General features: G+C 44.0%; 1 protein-coding gene across 16 annotated transcripts in view; it reads left to right on the forward strand.

The window, feature by feature from the left end:
- Tenm4 (teneurin transmembrane protein 4) overlaps positions 1-19,699 on the forward strand; it is a 2,881,475-nt gene that overhangs the window by 2,183,781 nt on the left and 677,995 nt on the right. The gene's annotated exons all lie outside the window — the stretch shown is intronic.

A 19,699-nucleotide genomic window follows, 5' to 3' on the forward strand; every position in this document is an offset into this window, starting at 1 on the left:
TCCAAAGTCTATTTAAAACCAGCTTCCAAAGCTTGAAACAAAAATATCTTCTCTTTTCTTAGAAAAGTCATTTCCAGTTTTGTTAGAATTTGTGCTTCATCAGGTTCCTTTTTTTCTGACAGAATTACATCCTTGTGCAGATTGGCATATTGCATAACCCGGTATTTCCAGATCAAAAGTTACAACTATGAGAAAGAAAGTGATTAGGATTTTAAGCTAAAGATGGTGGGGCAACACAAGCAAAGGACTCAATTTAAGATGTCAGTTCCCACTCTAATTGTGATGGAGGCTGAAAGAAAATTAGATCCAGAAGGCATGGTGGTGCAAATCCACACCTGAGTATTTGGCTGCCTGTCCTGTTCTAACAAACAGCAATTCTGCCCAGCCCCCAAGCCTTTGGTTGTTTCAATCCCAGTACATTCTCCTACATCCATAAATCTAAAACGTGAAACAAAAGAACAATGGGATTTAAATCACCTCCTTGCAGATTTACCCTGCTAGGGTAAATCAACATAAATTTTAGATCTAAGGGGCCAATTTTTACCTGCCTTCTTACATGGTCTATCAGCCTGGCTTATTGTAACTGAAAGCTGAATCATTTCATCTTTGCTTTGCCCTGGTGGCAGACCCCAGATTCCAGGGAGCCAAGCAAACAAGCAATTCTCCTTGAGGAAATTGTTTAATGAAACAATGTATATATACATACATGCATATACTTAGCCTCTATAAGTTATATTTTTATTACTTTGTCATAGTTTCTTTCTAACTTTTGTTTTTGTTCAAATGATCTAAGTAAGCTGTGTTCATTGTAGCAATTCAGACAACAGAGGCAAAACCAAAAATAAAATAAGTTTCATCACAATTTGAGCTGTATCTTGAGACTTTTCTGTACGAATGCAGAAAAAATGAGATCACAGTTATAATATTTGAGTACTTTTTATTTAATGATAAAGTGTGCAGATCTGTCCTTGTTAGAATTTCCCCCTATGGCAACATTTTTAATGGCAAGATAGAACCCTGATGTTTTAATATGTCGTACTTTATTTAACTGGCACAATTTTTTTGACTTCTTGTTTATTTTTAGTTTTTCATTATAACAAAACTGCAGCAATCACTCTTGTACATTCTGTGCAGTTTTAGCATTCCCTTAGACAAATTCCTAGAAAGTAGGATTGCAGAGTAAAGGCATATACCATACCAAGGCTGTGTCACCCGTGAAAAGTAGGAGGGTAAAGTGTGTTGTCTCCATCTTTTTAATATGAATCTGGCCACTTACCTTGCAATCACTTATGGGTTTGGGAGCTGAGGTGGCAGAGGAAGGTAGGGGGTGACAGGCAAACCTCAAGCAGGAGATTTACATAACTTTGAGCTGTTCTGCTGAACTGATAGGCAAATCCTTTTTCCAAGAACATTTTTCTTCTCTGGCTGTCTTGGAACCATCACTTTCTGTAGTGCTCAGCCAGCAGTGGAGTTGAAATATGTAAATATGTTCCTCAGCCTTGTAGGTGGGGCTGGCTCCATGATAAATGACAAACAGTTCCTCAGAGAAGTCTGTGTGTCTTCCAGCATTTGCTGAGGGGGTGGGTTCCTCCACTCCCTTTTTCTCTTTCCTTTGGTTTAGAGGTCTTAGGCTGGCCTAGGAGACCTTACAAAGGAAGCAGTGCTGACTCTGCCCCCCAGCAAGCTTTAGTCCACCTGCCTCATGGCCTTTCACTGGAAAATCAACCCCACACGGCCTTCACGGTTCCAGGACACAGTAAACATGTCATCAATGTGCCCACTTGCTGTTTGCAAAGAGAAGGTAGTTGGGTATCTGGTCCCCTCCTTGCATGATCCACTTCAATCAGAGAGCATTTGTTAGCCTTGCTTCTTCATGTGTTAGATTTCTGTGACCCAGAAAAGATTTGTTGCCTGTGGTTAAATGACTTGTCATCTGACAAAGAATTCCGTGGAGCTGGTGGGAGAAGTCTGATTCTCCCATTTCCAAGGTGTCCCCATGCTCAGCAGGAGACATCAGGAGTTCCTTTAGATCCTGTAAAGATGTCACCTCGGGGTTGGTGGATGGCATGTCACCATAGAGGGAGCCCGCTCTGCTGGTCACCGACTTTGACTTCAGACGAGGTTTAGATGCTGCCTTTGATACTTACACCACTCCAGTTTCACTGTGGAAGATAAGGGAATGTTTCTGTCCTTTGTCATGCTCTGAACATCAAATCAGGCTTTTCTTTCATTTGGAAAACAGGTGGAAACAGGCCATAAGTAAAGCAGGATCTCTGGAGTCATGGACAGTACCCCCGCTTTATCAGGTGCAGTTCATTAATCATTAACATCCTTGAGAAATTAGGTTTTTCCCTGAAAAAGTCCATTTTCATGCTGTGAAATGACTGTTGATTTCTGAAAGTCTTGATTCTTTGAACGACAAACAAAAGGGTTGCAGCGAGTACATTCACAGCTTTGGTAATCCTTGCCAATTCCTGGAGTCAGTTTCCCTTTTCTATAAAATTTGGCTGGGAGAGACGAGTAGATTTGATGTTTTGTAAATGAGTGCTTCTCAATGTTTACATGTGTGCCCCTCACTGAGAACTTTGTTAAGAGGGGGATTCTGATTCAGAGGGTCTGGGAGCCTCAAGAATCTGCATCTCTAACCAGGTGGATGCCTGCCTGCTCCTGTGGTCCACACTTGGAGGAACAAGGTTTCAAGCCACATCCTGCTCTGACACTATTTCAGAAAGTCAGGATGATGATCCCCAGACATCAAAAGCAGCTGTAATTGCAGTATAAAAGGAGAAGTGGCATCTCATGTCCACAGACAGAGTTGGGAAGGTGTAGTTAGTCCCCTTGTCCAGCAGATATGGAATGGAAGAATGGGACATTAGCAAAACATATAGAGTGCCTTCTGAATGTCAGGCAGTTCCTCTTGTCCCATGTTCCAGATGAGGAAACTGAGGTTCAGTAAGGCAAAGCCACTTGCCCAAGTTCACACACCTAGGGCTAACATTTGATTATCTGCCTCTCTGACTCCTAAACCCCTGTTTTTCCTAGAGTGGTAACTTTGTAACTTCCTAGAAAGCCATGTAATTAAAACTGAGTGCTCAGCAAACTTTCTCTTTAAAAGAAAAGGGTTTCTTCTTTTTTTTCTGGGCCAACTTTGGGAGTGTATCAAGACATTTAAAAATTTACATCATTATCATGCAAGCAATTAAAGTGCTTAAGAGCTTAAAAGCAATTTGTTCAAGTTGGTTAAATATCCACCCTCCCCAATCTTGTTTGTATTAATTTATTCATCAAACTGTGACATCGAAACTATCGTGAAGGTAAATTTCAGTATCTTCTGATGGGTAGAACTTTTCAAATGAAAGGGGTTTGTTTTGATGGGGTCCACAGTAAAAGGATCCCATTCAGGGAGAGTCAGAGAAACCAGCATTTTACTAAATAAACCCAGCTCTTCTTTGGCCTCTGGATGAGAACTGGTAGTTTAAACGTTTTATTAAGGTACAATTATTCTGAGAACCAGTCAGTAATGCAGCTCTTTGCAAACATTAATTAGCTGAACCCTCCATCACCCCACATGACTGATAAATAGCATTAACTCTCCATTTGAGAGAACAACTGGCCACACAGAGACAAGGGAGGAAGAGACCACCTCTTTCCCTGATGGAAGTATGATAGAGACAGGTGGAATTAAGACACTAGGTGAGTTCTTCACTTACTAATACTCACTGTGATACAGGAGATAGTATAGAGCTGTGCTATGCAACACAGTAGTCATTATAATTTAAATGAAACATAGTAAATGATTCATTTCCTCAGTTGTAGTAACCACATTTCAAGTGTTCAAGCGCCGTATGTGGGTAGTGGCTCCCGTTGGGTAGTGGCTCCCAGATTGGACATGGCTGTTACAGAACATTTGAACATTCTCACAGAACATTGCAGGAAGTTCTCACAGGCAGTGTTGGTCTAGAGGGTTGGGATAATCAAAGAATAACACAAATATCCTTATCTTTATGGAGCTCTAATGTACAGTTTTCCAAAACAATGGCTTCCATGTGGGAGTACTACTAACCCATGAGCTGAGGCAAAGCACTTTGGGATAGTGGTTAGGGACCCAGGTCCAGAAGACAAATGACTTGTATTCAAATCCTAGGTATGCCACATCTGCCACCTCTATGACTGGAGGTAGTTTACTCATGCACTTTGTGCCCCTTTGCAGATTCATTTCATTTCTCTTATTATCCAAGATAATTTTTAAGACAGCATCAGATCCTGAAGAGGGTGCTGGGAGACAGGTACTCTCCTTTGCTATTGGTGAAATGCAAATTAAAATACCCTTTTAAGAAAGCAACTGTCAGCAGTCTTAGAAACACTTCTTCTCTTTTGTCCAGTATTCTAATTCTAGGAATCTAGCCAAAGAAAATAATCAGACATGGGCAGAGAAGTTTTAAGAATAAAAGTGTTCCTTGAAATGCTATTTATTAATGGGGAAGAGAGGGAGGTAAGCAATTGGATCGGGCAGAGCCAGACAGTGAATATTATACAAAGATTAAATGCTGCTCTTGAAAACATGATTTGTAACAGTGGAAAACGCCACACTAAAAATATGCTTAAAATACTAAATTCTATGATTAAGTTCCAATTCTCAGTACTGGGGTTTTGAACTCAGGGCTAGAAGGCACTGTAACCACTTGAGCCATGCCTGCAGCCCTCTCTGCTTTAGATGTTTTTCGAACGTAGTCTCACATTTATGCTTGGACCTCGTGTTTATGCTTTCTTCATAGCTGGAATGACAGTTGCACCCTACCATACCTAGCTTTTATTGGTTGAGTTGGGGGGGTCTTGAAAACTTTTTTGGTCAGGCTGGTCTTGAACCACATTCCTGCTGATCTTCACCTCCCAAGTAGCTAAAATTACAGACATGAGCCACTGAGCCTAGCTCAAATTTGTATTTTTAAGGTAGATAGTTTGTAGAAGCAGGACTGAAAAGAAGTAGACAGAGTTAAGTATAGATTAATACAATATTGATAAATTTTAGGATTGTTTTGACTCTTAACTGAAAGCTTTGTTTTATTTTGATAGCTTTAAAAAAAATGAACTAACATAAAATTCAAGGCAATCGTGTGCCCTACCGAGGTCCTCTGCTCTTTCTGCTGCAGGGTGCAACTAGAGACTCCCAGTTGTGTTTGACATTTTCTGGCAGGTTTGGAATTGCTGGCTTACCCAGTGTCATGTTTGCCTCTTTGGCCAGTAGGGTCTTTCTAATGTTAAGTCTTAATTCCTCTTTCTGGCCACACATAGTCTGAGATGATTCTGATTAGATAGGCTAGGGGATTGGGAAGAGCATCAGCTTTGGGTTCAGACTCTAAGCCATTACCTCTTTGCCATGGGACCTTGGACAACCCTTCTGTGCCGTTGTGTCCTAATCTATAAGTAATAGGGGAAGTAATAGAATATCTCACACCTCATGGTGGGAGGATTCAGTATTCACTTTGGTAGAACATCTGGCACATACAGGTAAATAAAGATGCAAATGACTTGGAGCCTGACATGCTCACCATCGAGAATGAATACTCATGAATGCCCAGTTTGCTTTCTGGAGATTGGATCACCACTTTCCAGAGGAAGGCGTGGAGGCGGCATGCCATTCTGCGATGTGGCCCTTACTTCAGGGGCTTGTGAAAAGCAAATCTGGGACCAGGGCTTGTGCTGCCTCTGGTACAGCCTGGATAGCTCTGTTGTGCCTGGTCCATTGTATTTTGTTTATCGTTTCCTCAGGATGCAATTCACTGCAATGCTGTATAAATCCCTCACCATCTCAAGGAACAAAATGGCAGACATGTTTGTTTGCAGGCTGACTGATTAGAACAAAACAGGACTAACTAAAAAGTAGCCCTGAGCTGCCAAGTGACAGTGGCTGAGCTCAGCCTGGGAGCTGCCTTCCAGGAAGAATGTAGGACTCTGCGGACCAGCTTACTCCTTGTCACCTTGAAAGATCTCCTCCCAAGCTCCCAAGCTTTATCCTTTGGGAGCTGGAAGAGGCACTGAGTTTGATGTCACCCACAACTTTCAGCTATGACTCCTTCTGTCTATAGGGCAAGTTACTTCATGTCTACATGCCTTAGTTTCCTGATCCATAAATGGGGATAACAATGAGAATTTGGCAGGGTTATTTGATGGGTTTATTGTGAAAGAATGTGACATTTCTATGAGTCAATATCATTATTTCCAGAAACTTAAAATAATTTATTGGCTGGAGATGTAGCTTAGTGGTAGAGTGCTTGCCTAGCATGTGTGAGGCCCCAGCACTGAAATAAACAAACAAATAAACTAAACAATGAAAGCGATTTACTAACGTACTGCTAAGTCATGGGCTCCTTTTCTTTAACTGCAATGGTTTTCCCATGTACTTCAGTTAAGCAAAGTGTTTTCTAGGACCATGGAACACAAGAAAACGCTGACATATTTAAGATTGAATTCTCTGCTTTGCTACTTGGTAGCTGCATGCAAGCAAGTTATTTAGATCCTCTGAGTTCCCATCCTATCATTGTTTTCAACCATAAGATGGAAATAGAAGGGTCTACCTCTAAAAGACTTGTGCAGTACTTGCTTACTGCTAATTGATCAGCGTCCCTGGAGGGAGTGGTGGCTCTCGGCACTGCCGTTTTTCCTGTTATCTTCTGGTCCTCTGACCTGCTTCTGGAAGCACCCATCAGTGCAGATCAGTGGTAGACACGGGTGGGATGGGGAGGACAGGATGGGAGATCTGAAGGAGACTGTTCCAGGATTGTGCAGGTCTGACTCCAGGAGGACCCTGGCATCCCTGCCCTCTGAAAATATGGGTGCCTGTAGAAGTGAAAAGCTAGGGGGCTGTAGGTAGAGGTCAGCAGGTTCTGGTTTCAATGCCAGCTGCCTCTTTGCCATCCTACACAAGTGTGGTCATCTAACAAAGCAGAATAATGATTCTCTATCTGTTTGTCTGAGCAGCTAGCAATTAGGCACCAGATTTAGTTTCAGCACAGAGCCTGATGGGGGACCCCAGCCTTGGCTCTGCATTGGTATCAGCTGGGATGTGCTTATTACCAAAGACCATCCCTCCTGTCCTGCCCATATCCAATGTTCTACCACCATGGTGGGTCTGGGAGTGGGGGGGTAGACAGGACCAGAACTCAGTTAAGCCACCCATGTGATTTAAGGAACAGCCAGAGTTGAGAAATGGTGCATAGACTAGAGCCTTATTAAATGTTAGCTCCTTCTGTTTTCAGAGAAGCATAAAGGGATCCCATATTGAGTAATTTATGTATGAGGTGAGTGACCTAATTTACTTGAGCCAAGGGACTACAGATATGGTAATCAAGGCTTCTTTCCCTCCCCTTGCCCCTCTTCTGGCAAACTGGGGCACCTCACTCTAAAAGGAAAATCAGCCTTCTCACTCAGCCTCCCTACAACACAGCTGCACTCTGTGGCAAAAGGCCTGGCCTTCTCTGGAGCTGTCAGGATAGTCATTTGGCCTATTTTTTGCTCTTTTTATGTTCATTTCTGGGCTGTGCCCCATTAACCATTCATGTACAGCCCTCCCTTCCTCTGCCTGGGAGGCCTCAGGATTCCCTAGGTAGAAGACACAGGATGCTTCGTCTTCCCCCTTGGCATCCATCAGATGCATGTCACATGGTAGTAGCTTTCCAAGGTTGGTGCCAGGGACTTGACATTGCCCAAGGACCTGGAGGCTCTGTACTTCTGGGTGATTTAGGTGATTTGACATCTTTCAGATCACTAATATTTGGTTGAGAAATCATTCTACTTAATTGGGTGCTTTGTTCTCAAGATCATCTCAAATCCACCCACCTGGGAACTGAGATGTATTATAGAGAGGGCTTTTTGGTCAGATGCAGTGGTATCTGTAGTTCCAGCTACTCAGAGGGGCTGAGGCAGGAAGATGGCTTGAGCCCAGGAGTTCAAGGCCAGCCTGGACAACATAGCAAGACCTGTCTTAATAAAACCCAAAAAGTAAATAAATACCTAGAGGGAGTAGGGACCACCTGGTGACTTGTTAAAATGCAGGTTCTGATTCTGTGAGTGGCAGGTGGGCCTGAAATTCAGCATTTCTGACAAGCTTCTGGTAGGTGCTGATGCCTTTGATCAAAGCCTCCCCCACCCTTGCCTAGCAGGACTGTAAGACCTTGATCTTTCTTTCTGTTTCTGCTTTTCTCCTTCAAGTCCACGAGTACCAGATGTGGACGGTCATAGAGTGAATGGAGTCTGTCAGTTGTGTGTATCTGGCTGTCAGTATTGTTGTGACCTCAGTGGCGGTTGATGTTGACGTAAATATGACCATTTTGGTAATGTCCTCATGGAGCAATTCCAGTCTTAGCTATTGTGGTAAGCTCGCCAGACTTCTTTCATATTCTCAAACTTAGTAAGCCTCGTGACATACTGGGGAATAGGTTGTGATTTTTATTACTATGGCAAGTATTATTTTAAAGATTTTATAATATGTTTTGAGCAGTGAGCATAGGTCAGTGGTAGAGCACTTGAGCATAGCAGGCAAGAGTCCCTGGATTGGATCCCCAGCACTGCCAAAAAAATTTATCATGCTTTTATTTAATGTGATTTTTTTTCCAATTATAGCAATAATTCATGTAAACCATGGAAAGTTTAGAAAACTTAAGGTAACCCAGGTAATAAGTGAAAACAGCACATGATTCTGCTGTGTAGAGATAGTTCCTTTCCACATTTTGCTTTTCTTTCCAGTGTTGCTTTTACATAAAATCCTAATCATCCCCTACTCCTACTCCCTTCCACTACCATTGAGAACAAGTCATTCACATTGTTTGTAGCTTTAACATATCATGATCATTTCCCCATGTCATTAAATTTTCTCTCCAACACGACATTTGACAGCTATTTGACAGCTATGTAGTACTCCATCATGAGGGTTATGTCTTTATTATTTCCTATTTATAATAAGAAATATTATAATGCTTTATAATATGTTTTCTTTCTTATTTTTATACTTCATTATTTCTTTCACTAATTTCCTACTGTTATTTGCAGTTCTCCACCACTGTAAATAATGCTGGCATCCACATTTTCAGGCTATCTATTTATTTCCTTCAGCCATTTTCCTTACTTGAAATTTCTGGGTCAAAGATTATGTATCTTTTTAGAGCTCTTGCTATGTGTTGCTCCACAGGACTGCAGAAGCAAGGAAAGAAGATTAAGTTCCCTGAAGTCTGGGAAGAGTTTGATCAGGAAGTTTTCATTATTCCCATTGTGGGTGAGGAGTTGTACAGAATGTCACTCATCAGGGGTACCAGGGTGTTCCTGGAGTAGCCTAGAGCAGATATCTTCCCTGGCATCCCCACTCCTGGCTGTGTGTATGAAACTGTATCATGCAGGGTGAGATGGTAGGTAGTCCGGGCCCCCTAGACCACATCTTCCTTCCTGGTTCTCTGACATAGGTGAGCTTTCGGAGAGAGGTAAGGGGAGAAGTAAGGTACTAATTAATATCTTGTCTTTCAAACTCCAGACTTATATATCCAACTGCATTCTTGATGCTTCCCTTGAGTAATCTCATACCTAATATGTCCAAGACTCATCTTCCTTGCAAAAACTGCTCCCCCTGAAGTCTTCAGCCCATAGGCCCCAACCGTGGAGTCATCTTTGATACCTGTTTTTGTCCTCATGCTTTATGGAGGAGTTATCAGGAAATCCTCTGAGATTCACCTTTAAAATATACCCAGAAACTACCTGTTCCTCATCATCTCTCCACTGCTACCACCCTGGTCTAACCTCCCTCTTCTCTCACCTGAATGATGGCAGTCTCCGGGACACTGTCCTTTCCCCCTTGAGGTTTCTTGTCAACATAGCAGCTAGAATCATCCTGTTAAAACACCAAGTCTGATCATATCCCTCCTCTGCTCAAATCTTTCCTCAGGGTAATGGCCAAGGTCTTTACATGACCTACAGAGCCCTCCTCCCCCATCAGATCTTCCACCACATCTCAGACTTCACCACCTGCCCTTTTTTCTTGCTTTCTGTGCTTCATAGGAACACATCAGGCCCACCCCTGCCTCAAGGCTGTTCCCTCTGCCTGAGATGCCTTTTCCCTGTTTATCTACTTGGGCAATTGTCTACCTCCAAGTCTCTACTTCAAAGTCACCTTCTCAGCATGACACACCCCAATAATCCTGTTGTAGTCAGAACCCTCTGTCCCTGTTCCCACATTCCAGACCTTCCTTCCCCTGCTATGTATTTTCTCCTTTCTCCAGTGTTAAATACTATGTTTTATTATTTTTAACAAGATCACTCCGGCTGCTGTGTTAAGAATAATCTGAAAGGAGGGGGGGTGGGTCAAGGGCAGACATGCTATATAATTTACTTATTTATTGTGTTTATTGACTGGAAATGAATAAAGACTACCCAAATAGGCACAAGCAGAGACTATTTATTCTCAGCTTGTTATAACAAGGGAGTCAGCCACCATCACTTGCCTGTCAGGGACTCAAACAAAGGCAGGCAGGGGAGTGGGCCAGCCTCCTAGTGATTGGAGGGAAGGCTTCAGGTCAACTCTGATTGGAAGTTGGTGCACTGGGAATGTGGGGGGAGGCTAACCAGAATAAAGCATCCTATATGACTGGTTTGGGAAGCATTTTTGGGTTTCTACAGTTGGATATGTAGGCAAAAGTTAGAAAAGCTGATTGACCATTTTTTGGTTGATTGCTGCAGAGATTTTGGGTCAGAGATCTGTTTCCATATCCTGTCTGGCCATTGTCCATTTGTGTATTCAGTCTCTCATGACTACTGTCAATATCCATGAGGGTAGAGATCTTTGTCTTTTGATCATGAGGAGACCCCAGGCCCTAGAAGAGTCTGGTTATAGAATGCTCTTACTCAGTGTTCATTGAATGTGTGAGGCATTTGGCATGCATCATGTCCTCTAGTCCCCACCAGTTGGGTGAGGTCCTGTTATTCCTATTCTCCAAAGAGGAAGAAGGGGCTTACAGAGGTTGGATATCTTGCCCAAGGTCTTGCCCCACCACTGAGTCAGGGAGTTAGGTTCTGCCACAAATCCACCTGGCTATAAAATAAATGTTCCTACCCTGGAGCGTTTCTAGTCAGTTCATGAGAAATGGAGGGGATGGGGAACTTACCAGTGGCAGAAGCAAGGTACACATCATTTTCAGATGTTGCTGAATTTCTAGCCAAAACGTTGAACAGAAGATGTTTAGCCTCTCCTGACGCCTGCCTGCACTGACAAATCAAATCTTGTCTCTAGAACTAATTTGGACTCCCAGAAGGATACAGTCCCTTCATAGCCTCTCCCCAAAGGTGGGAAGTAGTGCTAGAAGATGCATTCCAGGCCAGAGTTTGGATGATGGCATCATGGCATCAGAGTGGGTTTGAAGGCCTGCACTTTTAGATGTGGATCTCTCTCTCTCTCTGTCTCTCTCTCTCCCTCCCTCCCTCCCTGCCTATAATTTACAGTACATTCTTGGAACTTTTCAAGTTAAGCATTGCCATGGTAACTCTCACAGTTGTCATTTCCTGATCTGTTGTTGTCACCTATTTCCGTTTCCCATTCCTTTAATCATTTGGAATTAAATTCACTTGTTCAGAAGTAGACCCCAGAGGCAGGTCAAAGAGAGGGGGCTGATGGGCCAGCACGTGTTCCAGAGCTTGAAGCAGAGGGTGGGAGCCAGTTTCTCAGGAGCAGACCCTGCTAGCTAAAACAGTGAGACCATTTGAGCCCTAGCCTATGCCGAGCCTGTAACTGTGCGCTGGGCACAGCAATGCTGCCAGCAAGACTTGCTGTGCTCCATCATCAACTGAATGGACAATGGAGTCAGGACTTGAGTGGCTCCAAGTATGTGCTTTTTAGTGGGACTGGGATTTGAACTCAGAGATTTCTGCTTGCAAAGCAGGCTCTCTACCACTTAAGCCACACCTCTAGTGTGGCTTAAGTGTACCTCTAGTACATTTTGCTTTGGTTATTTTGGAGATGGTGGTCTTGGTAGCTATTTGCCTGGGCTGGCCCCAAATTGTGACCTTCCAGATCTCAGCCTTCCAAATAGCTAGGATTACAGATGTGAGCCACTGGTACCCGACTTCAATCTTGTGTTCTTCCTCTTCACCATTCCAGCATTCGGGAGAACATGGCCAGGATACTAGGACCAGTCTTCTGGGGCCTTATTGACAGTAGTTCCTTCAGGGCTGCAGAGCTGAGGCGGGCCAGGGCTAGATGGAGAGCTGGCTGCAGGTAGGCATCTAGGAGAATGACCACCAAACACTGCCTGTGGAGGGAGTGAGCCCCCGTCACTGGATGGAGGCAAGCAGGGGCTGCCAGGTTACTGAGGAGATGCTTCCTGATGGGGTAGAAATTGGACTCAAGGCCAAGATTCAGTGACAGAATGGCCAGCTCCCTTTGGTGGGGCTCATCACCAGGATCCTAGGCACTGTTTTTAAGAATGTGGATTAAGCCAGGTGCCAGTGGCTCATGCCTGTAATCCTAGCTACTCCAGAGGCAGAGATCAGGAGGATTGTGGATCAAAGCCAACCCGGGCAAAATAGTTCATGAGACTGTATCACAAAAAAAGTCTTGTGGGGTAGCTCTGGGTGTAGGCCCTGAGTTCAAACTCTAGTACCACAAAAAAAAAAAAAAAAGAATGCGTATTAATTAAGCACAAAAACTCCTGAGTAGCTTAGCCTTAGCTGGGTGTGATCTGAGACAGAGGACAGGAGAGTCTGCTTAGACCTTACAGTATCTAGGATCCAGGGAAAAGAATTTCATGACACCACGAGTTTAAGAGTCACACTTATCTCAGATTACATTGTGGCTGAGCCACCTCTGGATGGGGCTTTCTTAACTTCCATCACCATTGGCTAGGTAATTCTTTGTCACCGAGGGCTATCCTATGTAGTGTAGGATATTAAGCACTGTCACTGGATCGCTAGATTCTATTGTCTCGTTCCCTGGTTATGATAACCAAAAATGTTTTCCAGACTTTGCCAGAAGTCCCCTGGGAGGGGAGGACAAACTAGTCCCTGGTTGAGGACCACTGGGCTAGTTTGTGTGACCTTTGGTAGAGTAACTAAACTCTTGACTTGGCTCTGTCCTCTTCACTGTGAGGTAGCAATACCTGTTTCAAAGATGACATGAGGTAACACTAGTCAGACTTCTAGCATGAAGGAGCTGGATTTGAGAAAGAGCTCTCATGCCCACATGACTGGCAGAGGCAGGGTAGGCTTCAAAAACAAGAATTGTCTGTGGTCAGATTGGAAGGATGAGAACACGTTTTTTATATGGATGAGAAATGCCATGGTCGCCATTGTTCCTCTTTCTTCGTCCACCCTCACAGCATCATCTCACACACTGACCACTCCCTCTTTTCTCCTCTGAAGTAGGCCCAGGAGGATCTTGGGAACCCTTCTGCTCCTGGAAGCAGGAGGCTTGGTTCTGGCCTTCGTTCATCTTGCCCTGGCCTCTGGCTCCAGGTGTGTGCGTGGACTTGCCCCCTTGTTCTGAGCAGTCCAAGAATAGGCCGTCTTTCTCCATCTTGTTAAGTATGAATTGGGAATTTGTTTCCATGCAGCTTTCTTGCAAGAAAAAAATGCCCTGAGTAAGCGTTCAGGTCTGGCTCACATGAGACAGGAGCTAAGAACATAGCTGAATATTTCATGAAGACCCTTTCAAACCACATGCTCTGCTTTTGTGGATGGTGTAGAGGAGAGAGTAAGGGTTGAGAGTCAGACCATCTTAGCTCCAGCCCCTACTCTTTGGGGGAACTTTGTGTGTGGGAGGGCATCTCATCACTTCCCTGATCCTGTTTCCTAGTCTGTAAAATGTGGAGGCATTTGACTGATTTGGGGTTCAGGAGGTGATACGGGTTAAGGACCTGGCAGGGTACTGGCACTGAGTAGATATTTCCTACATAGCTCTATCCTATTGAAATCTTTTCTTCCTAGAATTTATGTCTTTAGGGACAGCTTTGTCCTTTATGATGCAGACCAGTGGCTTTGGACTCCTTGAGGGACAGAATTTAGGGCAGTCTACTAGTCTTCTCCTTGAACTTGAGCTGTGGGATTGAGTTACCCAGTTGTCCCCTCCAGGAGACAGGATGGAGAGAATTCCCTCTGCTTCAAATGATCCAGCTGAACATACTTTCCATTTAAAAATAAGCCAGCCTATCCAAAGGCAGTTTTAAAAATATAGAAGTGACAGGGAAATGCCTGCCTTACCTTTGCACAAAGGGAAATAATTAGGTGGCTAAAACAGAAGCGTGGTAAGTCTCCCCTGCCCCAGGTCCTGCCCCAGGCCCAGCCCCAGCCCAGGTCAGACCCTCACTCTTCCTGTTCCTGTCAGGGATCTGAGGTTGTTGTAATGAAAACAAGAGGAGTGTGGTATTTTGTAACTATTTTTATACCTACATCAGACTTGATGTTAGTGCTTCTGAATTATTTAACATTTTTCTTTCTCAGCTGGCCTCTCCAACGAGTTTCTCTCCGGGGTGGAGGGAGTTGTTTTATAGGAAACCATGGAGGCTGACAAACATTGACTGCAGGCTTCTGCCTTTCTACTGGGGGAATGACATCAGTAGGTGTCCTATTACAAACTGAGGTGGTGGGGGTGGGGGGGAGGGGGGCTCCTATTTAGCAGAGGTGGCAAGTCTCTTGTCTCTGGTTTACCCACAGAGAGGTTGAGTAACTTGCCTAAGCCTACCCAGCCGGAAGGGAGGGAGCCCAGATTCAGATGGAAGGAGTCAGGATTCAGGCACATTTATCTACTGCAGAGCTGGTGTGGCCTCTACTGAGATGGGCTGCAAGCAATGCCATCCTTCATATGGTACCTGTGTGTAGGCTTGTGTCACCTGTTAGCTTATGGTTGCCTGGTCAAATCACACTGAAACAGTGTGGAGGTGAGAAGATGGCCTAGAGCTGGAGCAATGGGAAACAGGGGGAAGGGTCTCTTGGTTACTGTCTATCAGAGGCACAAGGAGACTTCCATAGCATCAGTAGGAGGCCAGGTTTGGTGCACTTTGTGGCTCCCTAAGGCATGTTAACTTGCAGTCTGTCAGCACCATGCGTGCCCCTCCCCACCCCACATCCAGCCATCCTCTTTAAAGCAGTATCTGCACCTTGGGCCTCTTTGAAGGGGCGCTGATTGGCAGCTCCAAACCACCCCTAACAACGGGAGGCAATGAACTGGACTCTTATCAGCTGCCGCTCATAATTAAAGTCCATCATAGACTTTTAATGGGCATTTTGAAATAGACATCCAGGCTTGAAAGAAATCCTGCTGTAGATGGAGATGGTGTCCCCGCCGCCGCCGTCTCGCTGATATCTGTTTTATTTCAGAGCTGGAGAAGATTACACATTTCCCTCATTCTTTTCCTTTAGCTCCTATTTAATTATTGGTGACCCCAAGATGACTCTCTTTCAAGCGTTTTAAACTCCTCATTCTACCGTGTGCGAAAGCCCAGTTAGAGTTATTATATGAACTCTCTGTGGGAGATGGGCCTCTGAAAATTAGCTTGGGACACTTATTTCAAAAGTAGCCATCATTATGGTGTCAATAAAATTCCCTCTGGTAAAGCAGTTGTTAGTAATGCTAATAGCAGTTGTATTTTGATAGGAATGCACATTATGACTTTATCAGGTGATATCACATTCTGTTAAATAAAGTAATATTTGACACAGGCAGATTCCTTGATATTAAAATTTAGATAGCTGTGTGAAGTACTAGCTGCTCCTTCATATAGATGTGTATTAAGGCAGCCCTGTCATTTCTTTGTCTGGATGACTTTATGACAACATGCAGACTGGGTAATGGAACAATATTCTGAGATGACTTCTTATGTGAAATAATTTGATTTAAAGTTTTAGGAGCATTAAAAAAAACTGACCAGTGTGTTTTCAAACATCTCCACTTGTGATTCTGCAAAAAGGAGAAAAGAGGAAAAGACACATTTTAAAAATACTTTTCATGTTCTGGATGTTTTTGTACCTGCCTCAGCTCCTCCCATGGGTACACAAGCGCCCTAGGAGTCAGTTTTCCTTATGGCAATGCCAGGCTCTACCAGTTAGGCAACATCTCTAAGGCAACCCTGCATCGAACCTGGGTGTCTCTGACCAGAGTGCTCTTACCTTCACCCCATCCTGACTCCAGGGACTGGGTTTCAACCTGCTTTTCCAATTTGTATGTGAGTGTGTAGAAGGTAGATAATAGCTTTTCTTTCCCTGTGAGGGAGAGAACCTCCAACAAAGCGTTTGTGTCCAAATATGTTTGAGAAATGCCATATTAGACAGATTAACTGAGTCTTGCTCTGCTGGAAGTCTCAGAGCCTTTCCTGTGCTGATGTGCATCTCCAGGTGAGGTAAGTAGCACCTAAGAGTTCCCAAACTTACAACATGAGAGCTTAAAAAAAGTACTGAATATCTCACAAGAGCAGGGCTCCTTCAGAAAGTCTAGGATAAGTCTTTGGATTCCTGAATGTACAGGTTATGGTTACCATCCCCATCTTAACCATGTAGTCAAAGCAAAGTGTTGAGAATCCTTCAGGTCCTTGCCTCCTGGCTGCCCCTCTGGAAGACCACTAGCCTGTCTCCTTTCTGACATCTTACTCTTTAAGATAAATGGAGTTGGTTTTTGATACAACCCTTTCCAATCCATTTTGTGGGAAGCATCAAAAAATTTAAATATGAAGAATATGAAGAATAAGGATTTAACTTTTTTTTTATTTTTGGTAAGTTTTCAGGAGGGAGAAAATGTTTACCATGAATTGGGAAGGATTTGCATTGTTGAAAGAGCTAAAAGGCAAAGATAAGCTTTAAAAATATATATGGAACAAACAGAAAACAGTGAATTAAAAATCAAAATATTTAAATGTCTTATTCTATTAAGAGAACTTTAAAAGATAGTCGTCAGGTCATCCCCCACCTCACCATGCAAACTCAAAACCCCTCCGCCTGGATCTGGAGAGAAGTGAGGGATAATTTCTCTCACCTACATTTCTTACAGGCTGATGTCTGACATGTTTGAATCTCTATTGCACGGCTGACCCTAAGTAATCTCTTTTCCTCCTCACAACCAACCCTGGAGGTAGGTGTTATATTTACCTAAAGCTGGAGAATTTATGTTAAGCAACATAACCCAGGTCAGGTAACTGGCCAGGTGGTGGGATTTGAACCCAATACAAAGGCCGAGTCACAGGGTCAAGTCTGGAATGTGAGTTTCTGACTGCCAACATAATTTTACCACTTCACCCACTACCTATCCCTGAAAAAGCAAGGGTTGTCCCAGCTGCCTTCTAATGAGCAGGAGGGAGCACAGCCATCTCCGTGCTGTGACTGCTGGGGGTGCCAATCTGAACAAGGAGAGAGGAGCCTGTGAGCGGGAACAGCTCAGCTTCCTTGTTCCCAGCTGCTCAGGTGGTTTACAAGCAGTGGGGTGAGTCACAGAGCAGACAAAGGCCACTGACTCAGCAGCAGAGGGAGGTGCCCTCTGCTCTTAATTCCATGCTACCATGGCTTGCAGGGTGGCTTTGAATTCTTTCCTAGGTGTTTTTGAAAAGCCAGGTGGTTTTTTTTAAATCTCTTTGACCACTTTAGATATAAGTTTGTCCTGGAGGCAAGGAAATGGCTCACATTTATGAGCTAAGGCTGTTGCAGAGATGGCCTGGGACAGAAGCCACCCAAGGAGCCTGACTTCCTCCACACGTTCATTCATGTGATGCTCTTATTTTACTACCACAGGTTGAATTACTTTTGGAAATTCAGCCTTTCAGTTCTCATTTTGCTCAGCATTTCAATTAATATTTGTCAAGTGTCTGATTTTCCAGTTACCCTGGTGAGCAAAGTCAGGGGCAAATATAAGCCCTGCCTTCCAGGAGATCACAGGCTGTTGGGTCACATTCCGTAGAGGTGGTTGGAAAGGGGTCAATGTGGAGGCATGATACAAGGCACCTCTGCCTAAAGGCTGGTGGGGATGGCCTCCCAGGAAAGGCAAAGCTTCAACTGTATTGAAGGTGACCAGAGTTAGTCAGGATGACAGGGAGGACATTCTGGATGGGGGCACAGCATAAACCAATACCTGAAACGCTGTGTTGGGTGGTGGAGCTGTACAGAGGTACAAGGCTTGTAGATTCGAGGGGTCGGTGAGAGAATCCATTGGCCCTCAAAGCCTTCTTTTCCAAAGGCCACATAGTTGACCATAACTATGACTTTGTAGAAGTGGTATCTCACAGGTAATAATATCAGTATTCCTAATGTTCTCACGTTCTTCATGCTTCAGTTTCAGTGTCTTTTGCTTATTTAGGGAAATCTGTTAAATCCCAAAGAAGCAAATTTCCCAAAGAGATAGTCTAGGCCAGCCAGTGATGGACCACGCCCTATACCTGTGTTCTTTGATACCACAGCCAAACTCACAAACAGCTATCAGACTTTCTTTCTTCCTTCCTTCCTTCCTTCCTTCCTTCCTTCCTTCCTTCCTTCCTTCCTTCCTTCCTTCCTTCCTTCCTTCCTTCCTTTCTTCCTTCCTTTTTCTTTCTTTCTTTCTTTCTTTCTTTCTTTCTTTCTTTCTTTCTTTCTTTCTTTCTTTCTTTCTTTCTTTCTTTCTTCTCTCTCTCTCTCCCTCTCTCTCTCTCTCCCTCCCTCCCTCCTTTCTCTCTCTCTCTCTCTCTCCCCCTCCCTCCCTCCCTTCTTTCTTTCTTTCTGACATGGTCTTGCTGTGTTCCCCAGACTACCCTCAAACTCATGATCCTCCTGCCTCAGCCTCTCCAGTGTCAGGATTGTAGGCATATGCTACTGTACTCAGCTGCTATTGCCTCTTGAGATGTGGCTAGAATAGAAGTTAAATTTTTATTTGTATATTACTGTACTATACTTTTGATTTTCTTTATTCATATTATTTATTATACACATTTGCTTACATGTTTAAATTTCTGTTCTGTTGGGCCATGCTGGTATAGTGAAGAAAGTACACAAGCCCATTACTGACATACAGATCACTCGAAATGTATAGCAAGAAGAGTCCCTCTGGGGCGGGTACCCTAAGCATGGAGAATGCAGTTAAGGGATGGCCAGATCTGCCAGGTGGCCACCAGGGAAGACTTCAGAGAGGCATCTCCAAAGGGCCCTGAGGGCTTGGGCGAGCTCCAAGTGAGGGTTGTGAAAGGGCTCCCCGGCAGAAGGCAGGATACAGAGACTCTGGAAACCATGGTGGGAGAAGTGGGTAGAATGAGCTGACCCTAGGAAGAAGGAGTTTGGCCTCTCTTCCAGTCCAGCCAGGAAACCGTATATAGATGATGTCTTGTCACATTGTAAGTATCAGCAGGAAAGTCAAGAGTATCACCCAGAATTGCAGGAGGCATGCCTCCTATTCTTCAAGAGGAGCATAACCCCCATAGTTCAAAGCCAAGGTCACAGTCAAATTGTGAAGTTGAAATGTCTTCCACCTAGATACAGCTCCCCTTATTATACATTTGTGTTTACTGCCACTCTTGTGACTGGAGTTTCCTACAAATCTTTAAGTTCATATAACAAACACATCATGGCACTAGAAGGGGTAAGAAGGAGTGGTCCACTCACAGCCTAGAGAAAGAAACACATCCAGAGAGGCTGCTGACCCCAAACTTCTCAGGTTTCTCTTGTATTGCATGGCCTGCCCTATGTGTTAGAACTCATTCCCTGAGCTAGCAGAAGCTAGACATGT

The sequence above is a fragment of the Castor canadensis genome, chromosome 1 (genome assembly GCF_047511655.1).
Source record: "Castor canadensis chromosome 1, mCasCan1.hap1v2, whole genome shotgun sequence".
Taxonomy (NCBI): Eukaryota; Metazoa; Chordata; class Mammalia; order Rodentia; family Castoridae; genus Castor; species Castor canadensis.